This window comes from Chiloscyllium punctatum, chromosome 9 (genome assembly GCF_047496795.1).
Source record: "Chiloscyllium punctatum isolate Juve2018m chromosome 9, sChiPun1.3, whole genome shotgun sequence".
NCBI classification, from domain to species: Eukaryota; Metazoa; Chordata; class Chondrichthyes; order Orectolobiformes; family Hemiscylliidae; genus Chiloscyllium; species Chiloscyllium punctatum.
This window is the reverse complement of record NC_092747.1, coordinates 119,342,238-119,363,807: the sequence shown is the minus strand read 5'-3', so window position 1 is coordinate 119,363,807 and position 21,570 is coordinate 119,342,238.

The window sequence follows — 21,570 nt, the reverse complement described above, 5'->3', positions numbered from 1 at the left end:
GATCAATAGGGAGCATGATTTAGCATGGAGTGGGGAACAGGGAAGGGGCATGGGGACATGGCTAAGACGTTGTGAATTTATCTCTCAAAGGATTCTTAAGTCCAGACTATAATTCATTACTCCCTCTGAAGGGCATGAGTCACAAGTCATTGAGAAGCTGGACCAACTCCATGAGAAATGCAGAGCTCTGGGTGATACCAAAGCCCAAAATGGTGTTGGGAGTACAAGTTGAGTACCAGTAGGCTTATCCCATAGCTGCAAACATTGGGAGTTCCAGGAATGGGAATGGGAATTCAGAATTGAGTCCACCTGTCAACTTTAAATCATACCAAAGTGTTTCTGATTCAGGAAAGTCTGAGCCTAACTTTTTCTTGATAATATTTTTGTGACAAAGTGACAAATGACAAATCATTATGTTTGAAATTTGAAGTCATGTGCCTCTTTAAAGGAATAACTTAGGAACATGCTATGATTTTGTTAAAAACACTAAGAAACATTTATTTTAATGAGCTTACACTCATTTTATTTGGAATCTCAGTAAACTTCAATTAAATGTAAACCTGTAAACATTTAAATTTAATTGGATGCACATTAATATTCTTTTTACTTTTCAAACAATCTTGTGAGATGTCATACAGTTTTTGCCAAATTTAGAAAGAGTAGTTTTGCCAAATAAGGCACTAAATTTTAAGGTGCATCTGATTTTACTTTTACATTCATTTGGTTTAACTCAGCGTCACCTCTGCTTCATGCCTGGTCACATCTGTTGGGCATTGTATTTGTCAATATAGCTCTTGACAGTTCTTGATGCATTCACTTTAATGTTGGATTTTATAAACCAGACAGACTTTAATGTACTTGCTGGCAGAGGATTAACTGAGTTCTCCAAATTTCCACTTTTTTTATTGTCTCTATGGCTTGTGGACTTTTGTCTTATCTAACAATTTATGTCTGCCTGCACTGGACAGTATCAGATCTATGCTGAAATCCAGAGGAAATTAAATTGCTCTAGGTGAGTGGGATAATTTAAGATTATTTTGCCAACTGGTAGCATTGAAGTTATTTACAACTAGAGTGCTGGCATAAACTGGGCACAAGAACTATTCACTCTTCAGGAACACTTACAGCTGAGCCATGCCTGATATTGGGTATTGACCCTTATTTAAGTGAGACTGGCAAATGATAATCACTGGCAAATGGTAAACAGCTTGTTAGTAAATTAGTACCTTAGAGTCTGTTGTTTAATCTACACTTTGACCAGATTTTCCTAAATGTCACTTGCTGTTGCCAAACCAATTAGAGAGGGGTCTGCAAGGATCTCCTTCATGGAGGTATACAGTATGGAAACAGACCCTTTGGTCCAACCAATCCCTGCCGACCATAATTCCAAAATAAACTCATCCCACCTGCCTGCTCCTGGCCCATATCCCTCCAAACCTTTCTTATTCATGTACTTTAATGTTGTAACTGTGCCCTCATCCACCACTTCCTCAGTAAGTTCATTCCACACACGAACCTCCCTCTGTGTAAATAATTTGCCCCTCGTGTCTTTTGTAAATCTCTCCGCTAATGTTAAAAATGTGCCCCCTTGTCTTTAAATATGTTATCTTGGGAAAAGACAACTACCTGTATCATATTCATACTTGTGCAAAGACTATATTTACATAAATTTGAGGCATGTGGAGGGTCCAATAACTGAACGGTCCCCTTTTAACTGCAGCGGGAAGATCTCAGATGATGGTCTTTCCCCACTGCACTTTGGTAGCAGCTGCCACAGATTTAGTGCATCCCTCAGCATGTAGTACTGGATCTTGCAACATGTCAGCCTGCCACACTCAGTCAAGGGCAACTCCTTGTTCTGGCAGCTCAACAAGTTTTGGATAGACCAAAGAGCCTCTTTCACTGAGTTGATGGTCCCCTAGGCCAAAGTCAATAATGCACTGATGGTCTTCCAGGAAACCATACAGGAATTGCACCTCCATGGACCATTCTCAGTGGTTTGAGCTTTTCAATCTCAACTCTGATGATAACTTATTTATTATGTTTTCAGCTGTGGATGACATTTTAGTCAGAAAACCACATCCAATTAGTTTCCCAAAGTAGATAAAAGAAGATTAAACTGAGTGAAATTTTACCCTAAGACTGAAGATAACTAAACAAATTCCTTAAAATGTTAATCTGTAATCTAAATTATTCAATGGTAATGAGTAGATTTCAATAAATGAGCTTTCCGTGTTCCCATCAGGACTAAATTGCAATGTTTGGTAAAATATTTGATCATTTACCCTTGCAGACTGCAAATGAATTCTGAGCTATACATTTGTCTGACTCCATTTTTCAAGAATTAACATGGCAATAAATCAATTTTGATTTTTGCCTCATCTACATATTTACTGCTCTGTGGAGTGAAATTCTTCTAACCTCTAGTGTTTAATGCTTGCTAATTTTGCACTCACATTTACCTGTTAATTTACATACAAGTCTTAAAGACATAGAGCTGCACAGCACAGAAACAAACCCTTCAATCCAACTCGTCTACGCTGACCAGATATCCTAAATTAATCTCGTCCCATTTGCCAGTACTTGGCTCACATCCCTCCAAACCTTTCTTATTCATATACCCATCTAGATGCCTTTTAAATGTTGCAATTGTACCAGCCTCTACCACTTCCTCTGGCAGCCCATTCCATACACGCACCACCCTCTGCATGAAAAAGTTGCCCCTTAGGCCTCTTTTACATCTTTCTCCTCTCACCCTAAACTTATTCCCTCTACTTCTGACCTGCCCCACCCCTGGGAAGAGACTTTGTCTATTTTTCCTATCCATGACCCTCATGATCTTATAAACCTCAATAAGGTCACCCCTCAGCCTCTGATGCTCCAGGGAAAACAGCCCCAGCCTGTTCAGCCTCTCCCTCTAGCTCAAATCCTCCAACCCCGGCAACATCCTTGTCAATTTTTTCTGAACCCTTTCAAGTTTCACAACATCCTTCCAAGAGGAAGGAGACCAGAATTGCATGCAATATTCCAACAGTGACCAAACCAATGTCCTGTATAGCTGCAACTTGACCTCCCAACTCCTGTACTTAATATTTTGAATAATAAAGGAAAAACACCTTCTTCACTTAGCGAGAAGATTTGTAACTCAGGTTGAGGTTTTGGATGTAGGTTTGCTCGCTGAGCTGCAAGGTTCATTTCCTGAAGTTTCGTTACCCCTACTAGGTAACATCTTCAGTGGGCCTCAGGCGAAGCAATGCTGAAGATTCCTGCTTTCTTTTTATATGTTTTGGTTTCTTTGGGTTGGTGATGTCATTTCCTGTGGCGATGTTATTTCCTGTGGTGAAGTCGCTTCTTCTTCCTTTCCTCAGGGGCTGATAGATGGGGGTCTAACTCGAAGTGTTTGTTGATAGAGTTCCAGTTGAAATGCCATGCTTCTAGGAATTTCTGTGCATGTCTTTGTTTGGCTTGTCCTAGGATGGATGTGTTATCCCAGTCGAACTGGTGTCCTTCATCATCCACATGTGAGGATACTAGTGAGAGACGGTCATATCTTTTTTTTTTAGATTAGACTTAGATTAGACTTACAGTGTGGAAACAGGCCCTTCGGCCCAACAAGTCCACACTGACCCGCCGAAGCGCAGGCCACCCATTCCCCTACATTTACCCCTTACCTAACACTACGGGCAATTTAGCATGGCCAATTCACCTTACCCTGCACATCTTTTGGACTGTGGGAGGAAACCAGAGCACCCGGAGGAAACCCACGCAGACACGGGGAGAACGTGCAAACTCCACACAGTCAGTCGCCTGAGGCAGGAACTGAACCCGGGTCTCTGACGCTATGAGGCAGCAGTGCTAACCACTGTGCCACCGTGCCGCCCACGGTGGCTAGTTGGTGTTCATGTATCCTGACAGCTAGTTTTCTGCCTGTTTGTCCAATGTTGTCTATCAACAAACACATGGAGTTAGGCTACATCTACCACCCCCTGCGAAAAGGAACCGGAAGTGACCTCATCACAGGAAATAACATCACCACAGGAAATGACATCACCAATCCAAACAAACCCATACATACAAATAGAAAGCAGGAATTTTCAGCAATGCTTCGCCTGAGGCCCACTGAAGATGTTACCTAGTAGGGGTAACAAAACGTCTGGAAATGAACCTTGCGGCTCAGTGAGCAAACCTACATCCAAAACCTTCTTCACTATCCTATCTACCTGTGATTCCACTTTTAAGGAGCTATGAACCTGCACTCCAAGGTCTCTTTGTTCAGCAACACTCCCTAAGACCTTACCATTAACTGTATAAGTCCTGCTAACATTTGCTTTCCCATGATTCAGCACCTCATATTTATCTAAATTAAACTCCATCTGCCACTAATCAGCCCATTGACCCATCTGATCAAGATCCCGTTGTAATCTGAGGTAACTTTCTTCACTGTCCACTACACCTCCAATTTTGGTGTCATCTGCAAACTTATTAACTATACCTCTTATGCTCACATCCAAAACATTTATATAAATGAAGAAAAGTAGTTGATCCTTGTGGCACACCATTGGTCACAGCCCTCCCGTCTTAAAAACAACCCTCCATCACCACCCTCTCTCTTCTACCTTTGAGTCAGTTCTGTATCCAAATGGCTAGTTCTCCCTGTATTCCGTGAGATCTAACCTTGCTAACAAGTCTCCCATGGGGAACCTTGTTGAATGCCTTACTGAAGTCCATATAGATCACCTCCACCACTCTGCCCTCATCAATCTTCTTGATTACTTCTTCAAAAAACTCAATCAAGTTTGTCAGACATGATTACCCATGCATAAAAAAATGCTGACTATTCCTAATCAGTCCTTACCTTTCCAAATACATGTACATCCTGTCCCTCAGGATTCACTCCACCAACTTTCCCATCACCAACATCAGGCTCACTGGTTTATAGTTCCCTGGATTGTTCTTACCACCCTTCTTAAACAGTAGCACCACATTAGCCAACCTCCAGTCTTCTGGCACCTCACTTGTGACTATCATTGATACAAATATCTCAGCAAGGGGCCCAGCAATCACTTCCCTAGCTTCCCACAGAGCTCTAAGATACACCTAGTCAGGTCCTGGGGATTTATCCATTCTTATGCGTTTCAAGACATCCAGCACTTACTCCTCTGTAATATGGGCATTTTTCAAGACGTCACTGTCTATTTCCCTGCATTCTACATCTTCCATGTCCTTTTCCACAGTAAACACTGATGCAAAATATTTGTTTAATATCTATGTGTATTGATTTTTTATATGTATCCTTCCGTTTGCCAGAACTACACTTTTGAAGACAAAATAATTGCTGACCTTATTGTTTTTGACAGCTAAGTAAGTTCTTGTCTATGTAAAAATAATAGCATTTTTAAACCATTCACTTGGAAAATCTGACCTTATCCATTGAAGACGAGCTCTACCAGTTAAACGGGAAGACCAGACATAGCCCGAAAAATTCATATCAAACTATGTGCAACAAAATGAAAAATTTCTTCCGTTTGTGAATCAAGCTCAGGGTGGCATGGTGGCTCAGTGATTGGCATTGCTGCCTCACAGTGCCCAGGACCTGGGTTCAATTCAAGCTTAGGGTGACTGCCTGTGTGGAGTTTGCACATTCTCCCAGTGTCAGCTTGGGTTTCTTCCCAGAGTCCAAAAGTGTGCAGATTAGGTCATGCTAAATCACCCATTGTGTCCAGGGATGTGCAGCTTACGTGGAGTAGCCCTGGGAAATGCAGGGTTACGGGGATAGGGTGGGAGGGATTCTCTTTGGAAGGTCAGTGTGGATCCAATGGGCCAAGTGGCCTGTTTCCACACTGTAGGGATTCTAACTTTTTTTTCAACTCAAGCTCTTAGTGTCTGAAAGCATTCAATGAAGAACAAGCCCAATTTTGTGTTTGCAAAGTTGCTCAAATTGGTTCATTACCTTGTAAGCATTGAATATGAAGAATATCCTATAACACACTTAGACAGGACAAACTAGTGGAATCAGTGCTTGAAATGAAATATTAGCTGTTACCCTGCTTCTCATTTCCTGCACTTTTCAATCTCATAGAATTCTAAGAAGATAAAAACAGCTATGTTTGTGGATGAGTACCGGCTCCACTTTAACCATTTCAAAGACAGGGAGCACCATCGAGGCAAATGACCAGGTGAGTTTGGAGCCAAGGTTTTAATGATCAAAGTTGCAAAGTTCCATATTCCAGACTAATGTTTTGGATATAAGCCGTGGCAAATGTATCGGGTGGAGCAAGAACAAATGCTAGTATCGACAAAGGAGGAGATTCTTGCATAAAAGAATTTGCTTTATCTCCTGGTTGAATCACCCCAGCCAATTCCAGCTTGATGAAACACAACATGAATCAGAATTTGACAGTCTTCAATTACTGAAAGCCTGAGCCAACTCTGGCTCATTGAACTGAAGGGAGAAATTCACTCAAACTTTGCATTGAGTATGTTTAAAGTGTTTCTTACCTCAAGCAAGGTCTGCCTTAGAGTGTTTTATTCATAAGACAGGAGGATGAAAAAGAAAGAGTTGAGCTGGGCTGTTTTTAACATTGACATGTAGATGAGTAAGATTGTGCACCGCACATCCTGATGGTAACACCTTTGATGGAGTTTTAACTGGGAGAACAGATTCGATCATGTTATTGATGTTAGTCTTGCTTCTATTCATAAATTTTTCTGATTTATGTCCTCTGAATGTTCTATAGTAAAGATAAGAATGAAAAATATTTCCATCACTACTGTAAAGTTACGGATTCTGATGATAAAATAAAACAATACTATTGGACTAAAATAGATAGTCTTTTATCATGTTGGATCGTGCTAAATGTCCAGAAAACCCAATGGAATCAGTTACAGTTTATCCTGGACTTGTTGGATGCCAACAGTTTGTTCCTCAACCAACTATTTGTTGACTTTTTGAATAGCCTTTGTAGAACTTGGTTTCACTTGACCTTTTTGCTGTCTCTTAGAACTAGGTGTTACCTCGAGGGTGATGAGGTCAGCCAATGCATGCAGGCTTAAAAGTGAGAAGTGTTCAAATAGCATCTACATTCTCAAGTCTCTTATGCTTCTTGTGTTGTGAAGTTGCTCATAGCAAGCTTCTAATCTTGAGAGTTGTATGGTCTGGATCATGTAGCTTTCTCTCTCTAGGCTGTAAATTAAGTCTCTTCAGCAATGGTATTCAATTTGATGATACAGGGACACTCACCCCTGTACCAAGCTTAAAGTTTATGAGATGCCCAATGACATAAATAAATTCTGTCAAACTTAAGTCACTGGATTACCAGTTTGGGAGCACATTGCATGCCATTTCCAATTTAGGTAGTTCCATTGCATCAGTATCTTTGTATCATTAACCATTTGACATTTTGTTGTTCTGTAAGTATGTTCTGCTTCTACTTGTGGTTCGTTGTGGTTCTGTTCGCAAAGCTGGGAATTTGTGTTGCAGACATTTCGTCCCCTGTCTAGGTGACATCCTCAGTACTGGGGGGCCTCCTGTGAAGTGCTTCTGTGATCTTTCCCCCGGCATTTCCTGCTGCTTCCGGTTGTCAGTTCCAGCTATCGGCTGCAGTGGTCGGTATATTGGGTCCAGGTCGATGTGCTTATCTTCCTCAAGTAACAGATGGTTTTCTTGATGTCACATTCTTTTTGATAGCTGGATAATGCTGGTGCTTGTGGGCTTTTTTTGTTTGCACAGCCATTGATTTTTATTTTTGATGAAATAAAATATTTTTGATCTTTACTTCTGCTGTTTGTTGTTATCTTTGTGTTTGCTTGTTCCATGTCTTTTGACCGTTTATACCATAAACAGTGAATAGTTCTATTGCTCTCCCATCAGAAGATTGACTTTCTCACACAAGAATTTTCTGAGATTCTTCCTGATACCTGCCTCCAGTGCAATCTGGAGAGTTTTATCTGAAGTCAAGTTCTCTTTGGACTGTAATTAATATGACAAAGACTCATCAATAATTCCAAACCAAAATTCTGTCTCTTAGATTCTGATTTCAAAGTTCCATTGCTATAGTTTTCTACAAATCTACAAAGAACATTAGTGAAATAATGTTTGGAATTCCCTGAACCCTTCTTTAAATTAGATTACTTACAGAGTGGAAACAGGCCCTTCGGCCCAACAAGTCCATACCGACCCACCGATACCCCTTATCTAACATTACGGGCAATTTAGCATGGCCAATTCACCTGACCTGTACATCTTTGGTCTGTGGGAGGAAACCAGAGCACCTGGAGGAAACCCACACAGACACGGGGAGAACGTGCAAACTCCACACAGTCACCTGAGGCAGGAATTGAACCTGGGTCTCTCGCGCTGTGAGGCAGCAGTGCTGACCACTGTGCTACCGTGCCACCCTTGCTGTCTCAAGAACGTTGTATGTTCTCAGATTAAAGTAATTGTTAAAATAAGTGGAGAACTTCTTCAAAAGTATCTGGGCTTTTTCACTGTTGCGTAAGTTTATAGCATCATTAGCTGTGGATCCAACTGAATGTTGCAACGCATTTGTTTGTTTGTTCACCTTGTGAATTTATGCTTAAGAATGAAACAATCTTCTGACTTGTGAACTGTTTTCTCCAAGATATCCAATCCAGTGATCCACTTGTCTGTTCTCAGATATTACATTTTGAATCTATTATTATTTCTTCTGCTGACTTTCTAAGGTGATTAAATATTAGAACAAGAACATCGAACATTACAGCGCAGTACAGGCCCTTCAGCCCTCGATGTTGCGCCACCCTGTGAAACTAATCTGAAGCCCATCTAACCTACACTATTCCATTCTTGTCCATATGTCTATCCAGTGACCATTTAAATGCCTGTAAAGTTGTTCTTATTCTAAAGCATCTAAGTTCTGCAGTATGCAAATGCTGCTATAATTTTGAAGAGTTTTACCTAATGAAAATAACAATGCTGTTTTATCCTCCTTGTTATGCCTTTCAATTCTTTTCAATAATAATCTTGTACATCCAAATCATTCACTGGGGTTTTCACACGTTACTGTGACCAGAATAGATTTCTAACAGGCAAGCTGGATAATGTTCCACCTGTCGTGGCCTAATGAACAGAGACCATTACTTTTCATGACTTTCTAAACAAACTTTGTGCCTGCAGCTGAAATGATTCTTCTTTCCGTAAAAATGATCGATTTCCCATTCTTACTGCAACCTCAAAATCGGTCTAACTATCTTCTTACATTACATTGAGTCTGTAGTAACCTTTAAAGGCTCCTTTTGTAGCATTCTGTGTGATGTTCCAATTGATGTGGCCTTGATATAAACTATTTCTATGGATATTTCTTCCCCTGTTGTAGCTGTGCATGAAGACACCTACTCACAATGGGGGCAATGCTGTTTGTGAGCTGCAAGTACCTTTTGATTATTACCAGCCCTCTCAGCTTCTTTTTCTGCACCATTACTTGGAAGTTTTCCCCTTTTTATTGGAAATTTAAGAAGAGAGACTTGTCAAAACGTTAGTCATGGAGCTCCTATATATTCACTTCTTAGTGTTATCTCTGACCGTTACTAATTCCACAGATTCTTGCTTTCTAATGGAATCTGTAACAGCCAGGCATGATGAGAATTTTTTGGATGCAAACTGCTTCTTCAGTGGTTCTTACCAGGCCTGAAGTGAAAGCTTTAACCTGGGGTCCTGATTCTCTCTTGTTGCTGTTTCCACAACTTTCTGATGATTACTTGCTTGTTCAGGCACTTGCTGTATGAATAGCTTTTAAAGTAGTAGATAAAGTGATAGATGAAGGAAGGGCTGTCGACCTCATATACATGGACTTTAGTAAGGCATTTGATAGGGTTTCCCATGGTAAAGTAATGGAGAAAGTGAAGTCACATGGTTTGCAGGGTGTTCTGGCTGGGTGGATAAAGAACTGGTTGAGCAACAGGAGACAGAGAGTAGTAGTTGAAGGGAGTTTCTCAAAATGGAGAAAGGTGACCAGTGGTATTTCACAAGGATCCGTGCTGGGACCACTGTTGTTTGTAATACACATAAATAATCTGGAAGAGGGCATTGGTGACACGAAGATTGGTGGAGTAGCAGAAAGCATAGGGAACTATGAATGAATACAAGTGAATATAGATCGACTGGAGAGTTGGGTGGAGAAGTGGCAGATGGAGGTCAATCCAAAAAAAAATGTGACATGATGCATTTTGAGAGGTCTAATTCTCGAGCGAACTATACTGTAAATGTAAGAGACTTGAGAAAAGTTGGTGAGCAAGAGATCTGGGAGTTCAGGTCCATTGTACCCTGAAGATGGCTGCACAGTGGATAGAGTAATCAAGAAGGCATTTGGTATGCTTGCCTTCATTGGGTGGGGTATAGAGTATAAGAGCTGGCAGGTCATGTTAAAATTGGTTTGGTCACATTTAAAATACTGTGTACAGTTCTGGTCGCCACATTACTAAAAGGATGTGAACGCTTTGGAGAGGGTGCAGAGAATGTTTACGAGGATGTTGCCTGGTATGGAAGATGCCAGCTATGAAGAGAGCTTGAGTAGGTTAGGATTGTTTTCATTAGAAAAAAGGAGATTGATGGGGACCTGATTGATGTCTACAAAATCATGAAAGGTATAGACAGGGTGGATAGAGATAAGCTTTTTCCCAGGGTGAGGGATTCAATAACGAGATGTCACGCGTTCAAGATGAGAGGAGAAAAATTTAAGGGGAATACACGTGAAAGTACTGCACACAGAGGGTAGTGATCTGGAACGCGTTGCCAGCAGAGGTAGTAGAGGCAGGCCGTAGATTCATTTAAGATGCGTTTGAACAGATGCATGATTAGGTGGGGAGCAGAGTGATACAGACCTTTAGAAATTGGGCTATAGGTTTAGACAGTGGATTTGGATTGGCACAGGCTTGGAGGGTTGAAGGCCTTGTTCCTGGGCTATAAATTTTCTTCCTTGTTTGTTCTTTCTTCTAATAAATTCTTTAAAACTGTTAACTCGCTTGAAATTATGGAAATTTCTTCTCATGTGTCCAGTGGATTTTATTCCCCCTCTTGTACCTTGTGGTGTTTCGCCTCAATGCTGATCACAATAGGATGGATGTATTCTACCACCAATCTTCTTGCTCTGACTGAGTCTAATGACCTACTGAGCTTACAATGGTAGATGACTAGTCAGTTTTAATGAGAGGCTCCAACCTAGAAGGAGTTGGATGCATAAAAGTCGAAGGTTGCAGGTCACAGTCCCCTCCTTCCTCACAATTAAGCATATAGCTAATGATAAATGTTAGGGAGCACCTTCCTTGCTGAAGCATAAATGTTTCCTTCGTTGTTTTTTACTGAGATTGAGGTCGTAAAATCATTCCCTGAATATTTGGAAAAACATAACCTACCGCTGAGACCCCTTCACATCCCATCCTTCCACATTCAGCACTTTAATCTGTTCTGTGTTGTCTTTGTGCATTCTCTGTATCTCTTATCCAAAGGGGTTGCAAACAATTGTCCCTTTGCCTGGTGTGATATTTTCCATACTATTTTCTTTCCTGCATTTCTTACCAGCTACTGAATAAAGTTTTGCCTTTGGAGTGCTGAACTTATTTCTGCTCAGATTGAACAGGATGCCAGTGGTTTGGTGTCACCTGCCCTGACAGCCCCAGACATACTTGCTCCCTCAGTCACCGCTGCTGATGTCAGATTAGTCTTCCTGGGAGTAAACACGAGAAAAGCAACTGGCCCAGATGGAGTCTCTATCTGTTCACTCAGATCCTGTGTGGACCAGCTGAAGGAAGTGTTCGTTGACATCACAAAAGGACCACAATCAGCCCAGTACCAAAAAGAAAACACATGCAACATGTCTGAACGACTACCACCAGTGGCTCTGACCTCAATAATCATGAAGTGCCTCGAGAGGCTGGTCATGGCCCACATCATCTCCAGTCCCCCAGCATGCCTCCATCCACTACAATTTGCATACCAACATACTAGGTCCCTTTCCCTAGCCCTGCACTCATCCCTGAAACATCTGGATAACAAGGACACCTATGTCAGACTCCTGCCATTCGGCCTTCAACATCATTAGCTCCTCCAGACTGATTTCAAAACTCCAAGACCTAGGCCTCAGCTCCGCCCTCTGCAACTGGATCCTCAGCTCCCTGATCCACAGACCACAATCCGTGACGATAGATAACTGCACCTCCTCCGCAATAACACTCAACTCTGAAGCCCCCTAAGGATGCATCCTCAGCCCCCTACTGTACTCCCTGTACACCCATGACTGTGTGGACAAATTTTGTACAAGTTTTCTGATGATACCAACGTGGTATGTCTGATATTAAATAATGATCAATCAGAATACATTAATTTTTAATGTCATGGTGCAATGATAACAATCTTTTCCTCATTGTCAGCAAAACAAAAGAACTGATCATTGACTTCAGGAAGAAAGGAGGAGGCCCCTATCTTCATCAACGGAGCTGAGATGAAGAGGGGGGAGATCATCAAGTTTCAAGGAGAGACGATAACTGACAATCTGTCCTGCATTTCCCACATAGATGCAATGGTTAAGAAAGCACAACAATGCCTCTTCTTCTTCAGGCAGCTCAGGAAATTCAGCATGGCCATAAGGACCCTCACTAACTTCAACAGGTGCACCACGGAAAACATTCTCTGTGGGTGCATCACAGCCTGGTACAGCAAATGCTCTGCCCAGGATTGCAAGAAACTACAGATGGTTGTGTGCACAGCCCAGACCATCACGGAAGCCAACTTCCCATCCATGTTATTCCTGATGCAGAGCTTTTGCCCAAAACATCGATTTTCCTGCTCCTCAGATGCTGTCTGACCAGTTGTGCTTTTCCAGAACCACACCCTCGACTCTAATCTCCAGCATTTGCAGTCCTCACTTTTGCCTCCCATCCATGGACTCCATTTACACTTCTTGTTGCTGTAAGAGGTTTGCCAACATCCTCAAAGTCCCCTCCTGCCCTGGTAACACTTTCTTCCAACCTCTTCCATCAGAAGAAACAGAAACTTGAACACAAACACAAACAGGTTCAAGAAGAGTCTCTTCCCTGCTGTTATTATTAGACTGCTAAATGAACCTCTCGAAGTTCAAATCTCATACCAACCTTGCTTTATACACCTCCTGTGCAGTTGTAATCTTCCATGACGCACTCTATCTCAGCACCCTATGATCTGTATGCAATTGTTTGCTATGATCCTCTTGTACTGCTTACAAAACTTTTCACTGTACTTAGGTAGATGTGACAACAATAAATCAAATTAAAAAAACAAATCTTATTTTTAGCTACCACCATGGCTGTTGATGTCTCCCTCAGTCAGTGATCATGTTTCAGCTGCTGATTGTGTCTTCTTAAAGTGGGATTAACCTTAATGTGTTAAACTTATTTAGAGTCATAGAGTCATAGAGATGTACAGCACAGAAACAGATCCTTCGGTCCAACTTGTCCATGCCAACCAGATATCCCAACCCAATCTAGTCCCACCTGCCAGCACCGGCCCATATCCCTCCAAACCCTTCCTATTCATATACCCATCCAAATATCTCTTAAATGTAGCAATTGTACCAACCTCCACCACTTCCTCTGGCAGCTCATTCCATACACGTACCACCCTCTGTGTGAAACTGTTGCCCCTTAGGTCCCTTTTATATCTTCCCTTTCTTATCGTAAACCTATACCCTCTAGTTCTGGACTCCCCCACCCCAGGTAAAAGACTTTGTCTATTTATCCAATCCATGCCCCTCATGATTTTATAAACCTCAATAAGGTCTCCCCTCAGCCTCTGACGCTCCAGGGAAAACAGCCCCAGCCTGTTCAGCCTCTCCCTATAGCTCAAATCCTCCAACCCTGGCAACATCCTTGTCAATCTTTTCTTAACCCTTTCAAGTTTCACAACATCTTTCCAATAGGAAGGAGACCAGAATTGCATGCAATATTCAAAAACTGGCCTAACCAATGTCCTGTACAGCCACAACATGACCTCCCAACTCCTGTACTCAATACTCTGACCAATAAAGGAAAGCATACCAAACGTCTTCTTCACTATCCTATCTACCTGCAACTCCACTTTCAAGGAGCTATGAACCTGCACTCCAAGGTCTCTTTTTTCAGCAACACTCCCTAGGACCTTACCATTAAGTGTATAAGTCCTGCTAAGATTTGCTTTCCCAAAATGCACCACCTCACATTTATCAAAATTAAACTCCATCTGCCACTTCTCAGCCCATTGGCCCATCTGGTCCAGATCCTGTTGTAATCTGAGGTAACCTTCTTCGCTGTCCACTACACCTCCAATTTTGATGTCATCTGCAAACTTCCTAACTGTACCTCTTATGCTCACATCGAAAACATTTATATAAATGATGAAATGTAGGGGACCCAGTACCTTGTGACACTCCACTGATCATAGGCCTCCAGTATGAAAGACATGGTACAAGAGTTTTTCTTTTCACTTCTGTGAGTTGCCATATCTACCTGGATGTTGTATTGGGTAAGAGTTATTTGAGGAAGCTCACTGCCAACAATTCTCCTCGACCTTTGTTTTGTCTTTGGGCTATCTCGTGACTAGTGACAAATATCTATATAAGAGGCATTCTTCTTAGTTAACTCAAAGGTATGTTACATGATAGCAAAACACTTGGTCAGGCATAATTATAAGGAAAAATGATGAAAGAACTGTGAATGCTGGAAATCAGAAACAAAAGGAAAGGTTCTGAAGAAGGGTCAGTGGACCAGAAGCATTAATTCTGCTTTCTGTCCACAGATCCAGCCAGAACTGTTTATAATTTGGTTATATTACAAGGATATTGGGGAACTCTCCAAAAAAAGTAAATTGAATGCAATCAGTAACCGTCCCAAACCAGTCCCTTCAAATTGTGTGGGTTAGCAGTCCTTGTTGCTCATTCACCTCGGAAAAAAGTAAGAACTACGAATGCTGTTTCAGAAGGTGATAACTGCAGCTTTGGGTTCCAATTGGCATTACTAATAATCAATCAGCTACACGTGGTTAGACATCACAATCTGCCAACTGTGCATACTTTCAGTCCATTCTGCCTTCACTTGCACCCATGCTGTTCCTAACCTGCTGAGCAGTGTGGCATGGACCATGAACACCATTTTCAAACTGCAGTCCTAGGACTCAAACAACAGAAGCCACCTAGTGCTTGATATAACTTGCTAAAGCAGACAGGAAATGCTTCGTCAACAAAGGAAAACATATGTATGAAGTTGCCATACTTAGTTTCACATTCTTCAGATTATGAAAGCAGAAATTACTTGTATTTTTTTTCATTTAATCGAGTGCAACCTTTGATGTTGCCCTCATAGCTGGCAGGCTGTCAGGTAGTTCAGTCTAATGGAAAGTTGACTTAGTGATAAAGAAAAGTCTATTCTACCACACAGCATAGTTGAATGAACAAATTCATTCTCCTTGCATAAAGTATTAGCTTGGAGATCAACCTCCAACATTGAGTTCTGTAAAAAAAAATAAACCAGAGCTATGTCTATTGTTTGTACGAATTTACAACTTATTATACCCCAAAAATCTGAAGGAGCAAAATAAATAGATAAATAATCACATTTGAATACATATCATTGCTGGAATAACTTTTTTTAAAATTTATTGACAAAAACTTTTACTCTGATTCTCTACTATCCTTCTGTTTTCAACCAATAAACTCATTCAGTAAAGTCTCACACAATGCAAGAGAAAAATCTAATCTTTCAGTAAATTTTCATTTTGCTTGCATGTACTCAGCAAAGAACAGGATTGTAAAGTCGAATGTTAGTGGGTGCAAAGCACCAGGAGGATACAGTTTCCGACCCAAGTATGTAACCCTGAGTGGGAAGAGAACACAACACTCACTGTCATATCACAAGAACGGCCACTGTGGAGCAGGTCAGTGAGTTCAGCCAGTAAAGGTTAGGAGAAATAACAATTCTTTCAAGTCAGTTTTCTAAAAAAAGGACAGCCTTTCTTTAAAGATGCCTGGCAGCATATCATGTGTCCTTGGGTAGTCTTCAGCTCCAGACAGCCCTGAAACTCAGGCATGTACCTAATTAGATGTGGATCATCACAGCCACTTGTGAAATTCATCCATCTTGTTTTAAAGTTGGACCATTCACAAACAGGACTACAGCACGCCAGCAGACTCACCTTAATGTTTCAAATAGAAAAAGGAGACATCAAAACTCAATGGGTATTTCATTTTCCTCCCACAATCCAAAAATGTGCAGGTTATCGACTCACCGAGTCATAGAGAAGTACAGCATGGAACCAGACCCTTCGGTCCAAGGCGCCCATCTTGACCAGATGTCCCAACCTAATCTAGTCTCATTTGCCAGCACCAGCCCATATCCCTCCAAACCCTTCCTATTCATATACCCATCTAGATACCTTTTAAATACTGCAATTGTACCAGCCCCCACCACTTCGTCTGGCCACTCATTCCATACATGTACCACCCTCTGCATGAAAACGTTGCCCCTTAGGTCCCTTTTATATCTTCCCTCTCTCACCCTAAACTTGTGCCCTCTAGTTCTGGACTCCCCCACCCCAAGGAAAAATACTTTGCCTATTTATCCTATCCATGCCCCTCATAATTTTATAAACCTCTGTAAGTTCACCCCTCAGCCTCTGATGCTCCAGGGGAAACAGCCTCAGCCTGTTCAGCCTCTCCCTATAGCTCAAATCCTTCCTCTCTGGCAACATCCTTGTAAATCTTTTTTGAATCCTTTCAAGTTTCACAATATTTTTCCACCAGGAAGGAGACCAGAATTGCACACAATATTCCAACAGTGGCCTCACAAACATCCTGTGCAGCCACAACATGAACTTCTGTACTCAATGCTCTGATCAGTAAAAGAAAGCATACCCAATGCCTTCTTTATTATCCTATCTACCTGTGACTCTATTTTCAATGAGCTATGAACATGCACTCCAATGTCTCTTTGTTCAGCAACACTCCCTAGGACTTACCATTAAGTGTATAAGTCCTGCTGAGATTTGATTTTCCAAAATGCAGCACTTCACATTTATCTAAATTAAACTCCATCTGCCACTCCTCAGCCCTCTGGCCCATCTGATCAAGGTCATATTGTACTCTGAGGAAACCTTCTTTGCTGTCCACAAACATCCAATTTTAGTGTCACCTGCAAATTTACTTACTATACCTCCTATGCTCACATCCAAATCATTTATATAAATGATGAAAAGTAGAGGACCCAGCACTGATCCTTGTGGCACTCCACTGGTCACAGGCCTCCAGTCTGATAAACAACCCTCCACCACCACCCTCTGTCTTCTGCCTTCCAGCCAGAAGGTGAATTGGTGATGCTAAATTGCCCATTTTGTTTCAGAGGTGTGTAGGTTAGGTGCAGTGGTCAGGGGAAATGTAGAGTATTAAGGTTGGGAATGGGTCTGGGTGGGTTACTCTTTGGAGGGTTGGTGTGGACTTGTTGGGCGAAATGGCCTGTTTCCATACCGTAGAGATGCTATGATTCTAAATTCTATGAATTTGAGACTGATCACATTGACATGTCTCTGTATTGTGATCATTCCTCATTCCAAACATCAAAACCTTGCTTATCATAAATGCTCAGTGTGTGAAAAGCCACAACACAGGATATGTATCAGCCTAACACACCATCTTATTTAGAAAAGGCACCTGATAAAGGAGCACCACTTTGAAAGCATGTGATTTCAAATAAACATGGTGTCGTGTGATTTTTGACTTTATTTGGAAAAGGACTTTGATCTTATAATGGGTTGCATTCATAATGCAGCTATGATTCTGTTTTAACATAAAGAAACAGAAGCTCCTCTGAGACATCACAGCAGATACTATCTGAAATATGATTTTGACAGCCTTCAAATTGGTTGCAAGACTGCTGGGCATCCAAGGTAATGCAAAACTCGTCATGTAAAGTTATTGTTTATAAAGAGCTAGGAACTAATTTACCAGGAGTCAATTGTGCATGAAAGTGCCTGGGATGACCATTCAGGTTCGTTTGGACTTTGAAGTGATACATAGCATGACACCAACCTATGCAGTTTCATGGACCAGTAAGCTTGCAAGTTAGAATGAAAAGCTCTCAACTTTGTAAAACAAAAATGCCACTATTGTTAACAAACAAGAATTAGAAGGTATTCAGAAGAAATAACACTTTGAAAATGAGAGAAAAAATTTCTCCCAACTTGTTTGCAATTTCAAATTTACCTGAGAATTGATCACCCAACAATTCAACTATAACAAGTTTTGCATCTTACTAGGAACCCTCTATTTTCACAAGATCTGTACTCTAGTTAAAACATCAACTCGTCTAAGAAATTACTGGTCTTCTATGTAACAGACAGAAGTCACTCCTGATTGTAATTGCATTTTTTTCTTTATTTGCAATTGATGCTTGTGTGTGTGTGTGATTGCATGTGCGAGATGCTATATGTTAAAACTCTGAGGCAAAAGTGTGATAATCTACTTTATATGCACAACAAAACTTGTGCAGGACTCATTTGAAAGAGGGTAAATGTGTAGAATGTGGATAAGAAAACACTTTAAACCTAGGCATAAAATATCTTTAATCACAGACAACAATAAAACATAGATGTTCTGTTAGGGACAGTCTCACTAAACATGTTGAGGCTTGGCAACCTAGCCCCTCAGTATATCCCACTGTCTTCTCTACATTTTACTCAACCTGATGCTCCAGAGGGCAATAAAATTGCACAGAAGACTACAGTGAACATATAATTTTGACATACATTTCCAGACACTATTCAGCAAGATTTAGTGAAGAATGATAGGGAAAAGATGCATCTTTGTCACGTGCCAAGGCTGATACTGTGTGGTCCATTTGATTAATTGTTTATTGGACTGAGGTGCACAAGGTCAAAAGTCATATGACACCAGGTCAGAGGCCAACAGGTAACGAAGGAACAACGCTCCAAATAAACCTGTTGGACTATAACCTGGCATTGTATGACTTTTGGCCTTAATGTTTATTGAACATTTATGTTCCAGTTTAGTAGAATCAGATGGCATATTAGGGCATTTCTATAGAAAGCTAAGAGTTAACCATACTTCTGTGGATTTGGACTCACATGTAGACCAGACTGGGCAAGGACAGCAAATTTCCTGCCCAGAAGGACATTAATAAATGAGGGACGTTGTACAACAACACTGTCATTCCATATTTCTTACTGAGACAAGCATTTTATTTCAAATGTATCAGGTATTTGAATATCAATTCTCCAAGCTGTCTGGGTTCATTTCTCTGGAGCATTAATTCAGGCCTCTGGCTTATTGGTCCAGTAATATTATCACGATACTACCATTGATGTGAAGCCTTGCTGAAATGCAAGGCTAACTGGCTATATTTCCCAAGATATTCTACCCAGCTGTTAAATTGAGGGCTGGGCAGCTGGCATAAGCAGCTAAGTGCATGTTATAGCACTGAGGACCAGGAGTCATAGAATCTTATAGCATGGAAATAGGCCCTTCAGCTCAACTCGTCGATGGCGACCAGGTTTCCTGAACTGAACTGTCCCATCTGCCTGCATTTGGCCCATATCCCTCTAAAACTTTCCAATCCATGTACCTGTCCAAATCTCTTTTAAATGTTGTACATTCCTCTACTACTTCTTCTGGCAACTTGTTTCATATACGCATCACCCTCTGCATGAAGAAGTTGCCCCTCAGGCCTCTTTTAAATCTTTCCCCTCTCACCTTAAGCCTATGCCTTCTAGTTTTGGACTCTCCTACACTGGTGAAAAGACTTTGATTATTCATCTTATCCATGTTCCTCATGGTTCCCTTACACTCCCAGGTAAACTATTCTTCCAAAATTGTTGTCTCTTCCTGCTGCTGAGGTTTACTGCTCCCACACTGCTGCCACTCCAGCTGCCATCCAGCTGCTGATCTCTCCCCAATCACAATTGCAGAATCAAGTCCCATATAGACATATGACCTCTCCCTCTTTCCTGATTCCTATTCTCCCACTGCACACCAATATTTTCTGATTGCCAGCATGATTCCCAAAAGCTTCTACCATTGGCTTACCTGCAGCAAAAGGACAGGCTCTTAAACCAATCCACTGACAGGTGGGAAGCGGAATAAAACATGTGAATAAAGCATTGCATCCAAATTTAGGAGAACTTTCATATTCCTGGCATTTCTGGGTATCATCCCATAACCAAATTCCTTCTGGTTCCTTCCCACATCCTCTTAATTATTGGAGCTAACAAATCATGGACTATATTGACTCAAATAGAGTCATAGTCATAAGGCACGGAAATAGACCCTTCAGTTCAACGAATCCATGCCTGTTTTTAGCGCTACATTTTTTGACTCTGATCTCCATGCATCTGCAGCCTTCACTTTTTCCATGTTAAAGATAATCCCAAACTAAACTAGTTCCACCTGCCTGATGTATAGTTCCACCTGCCTGTTCTGTCAGTTTTTGAGATCATGACTGACTTCTGTCTTACCTCCATTTACATGACTTGGCTCCATATCAGTTAATTTCCTCTGCTAGCAAGAACTCAGAAAGTACTCTGTTCAGGACTTCAATATCCATAATCAAGAGTGACTCAGTAACACCACGACTGAATGAGCTGACCAATTTCAGAATTCATCTGCCAAGCTGGGACTGCAGATGACGAAACACCAGGGAAGAACGTCCTTGAACTTTCCCTTGTCAATCTACCATTGGAGATTAAGCTATCCATCACAGCATCAATAGAAATGGGTACCTTCACGTCTTTGTAGAAACAAAGTCCCATCTTATCTCTAAGGATATTCTCCATCATAGCATTATCACCAAGAACAGATCTAGCAACTCAAATCTTGGTATCCATGAGATAATGTGGGCAATAGCAGAATTGTATTCAATCACTCAACATGGCCTGATATATCTCTCACTATTACCATTTGGTCAGGGGACTGAGTTTGCTTCAATGATGATGGTAGGAAAACATGCCAGGAGAAGTATGAGGCATACATGAACCTAATGTGCAAAGCCCATCAAGCTATAACAGGATTATATGTATGTAAATAAGAGCAACATAGATAGAGCCATGAAATCCAAATTACCTAAAGATCATCTCAAAACTCTGCAGTCCTGTCACATCTGGTCATGAACGTGGGTGCAAGCTTAGAACGAGAAAAGGGAACATGCACATTCTCTGCTCAATAGTGAAAGAAACCACAATGTCATTGCAAAAGTCTAAACAGCTTGAGCCAGTAATGCCAAGTAGATAATCTGTCTCAGCCTTAGGCTGAGGTCCACACCATTATAGGTGCCAATCTTCAGCCAATTTGATTTGACTTATGCAATTTCAAGAAAAGCCTGAATACATAGATGAAAGAAAAAGTTACAGATCTTACCAGTATCCTGCCTGCATTGCTGGATACTTGTGGCTCACAACAAGCTCGGTCTCCAGCTAAGTTGTTCCAGTGTACTAGCAATATTGTCATCCCTTCAACAATGTGGAAACCTGCCCAGCTATGTTCTATATGCAAAAAGCAGGAGAAATCCAATACAGCCAATTGCTACCCT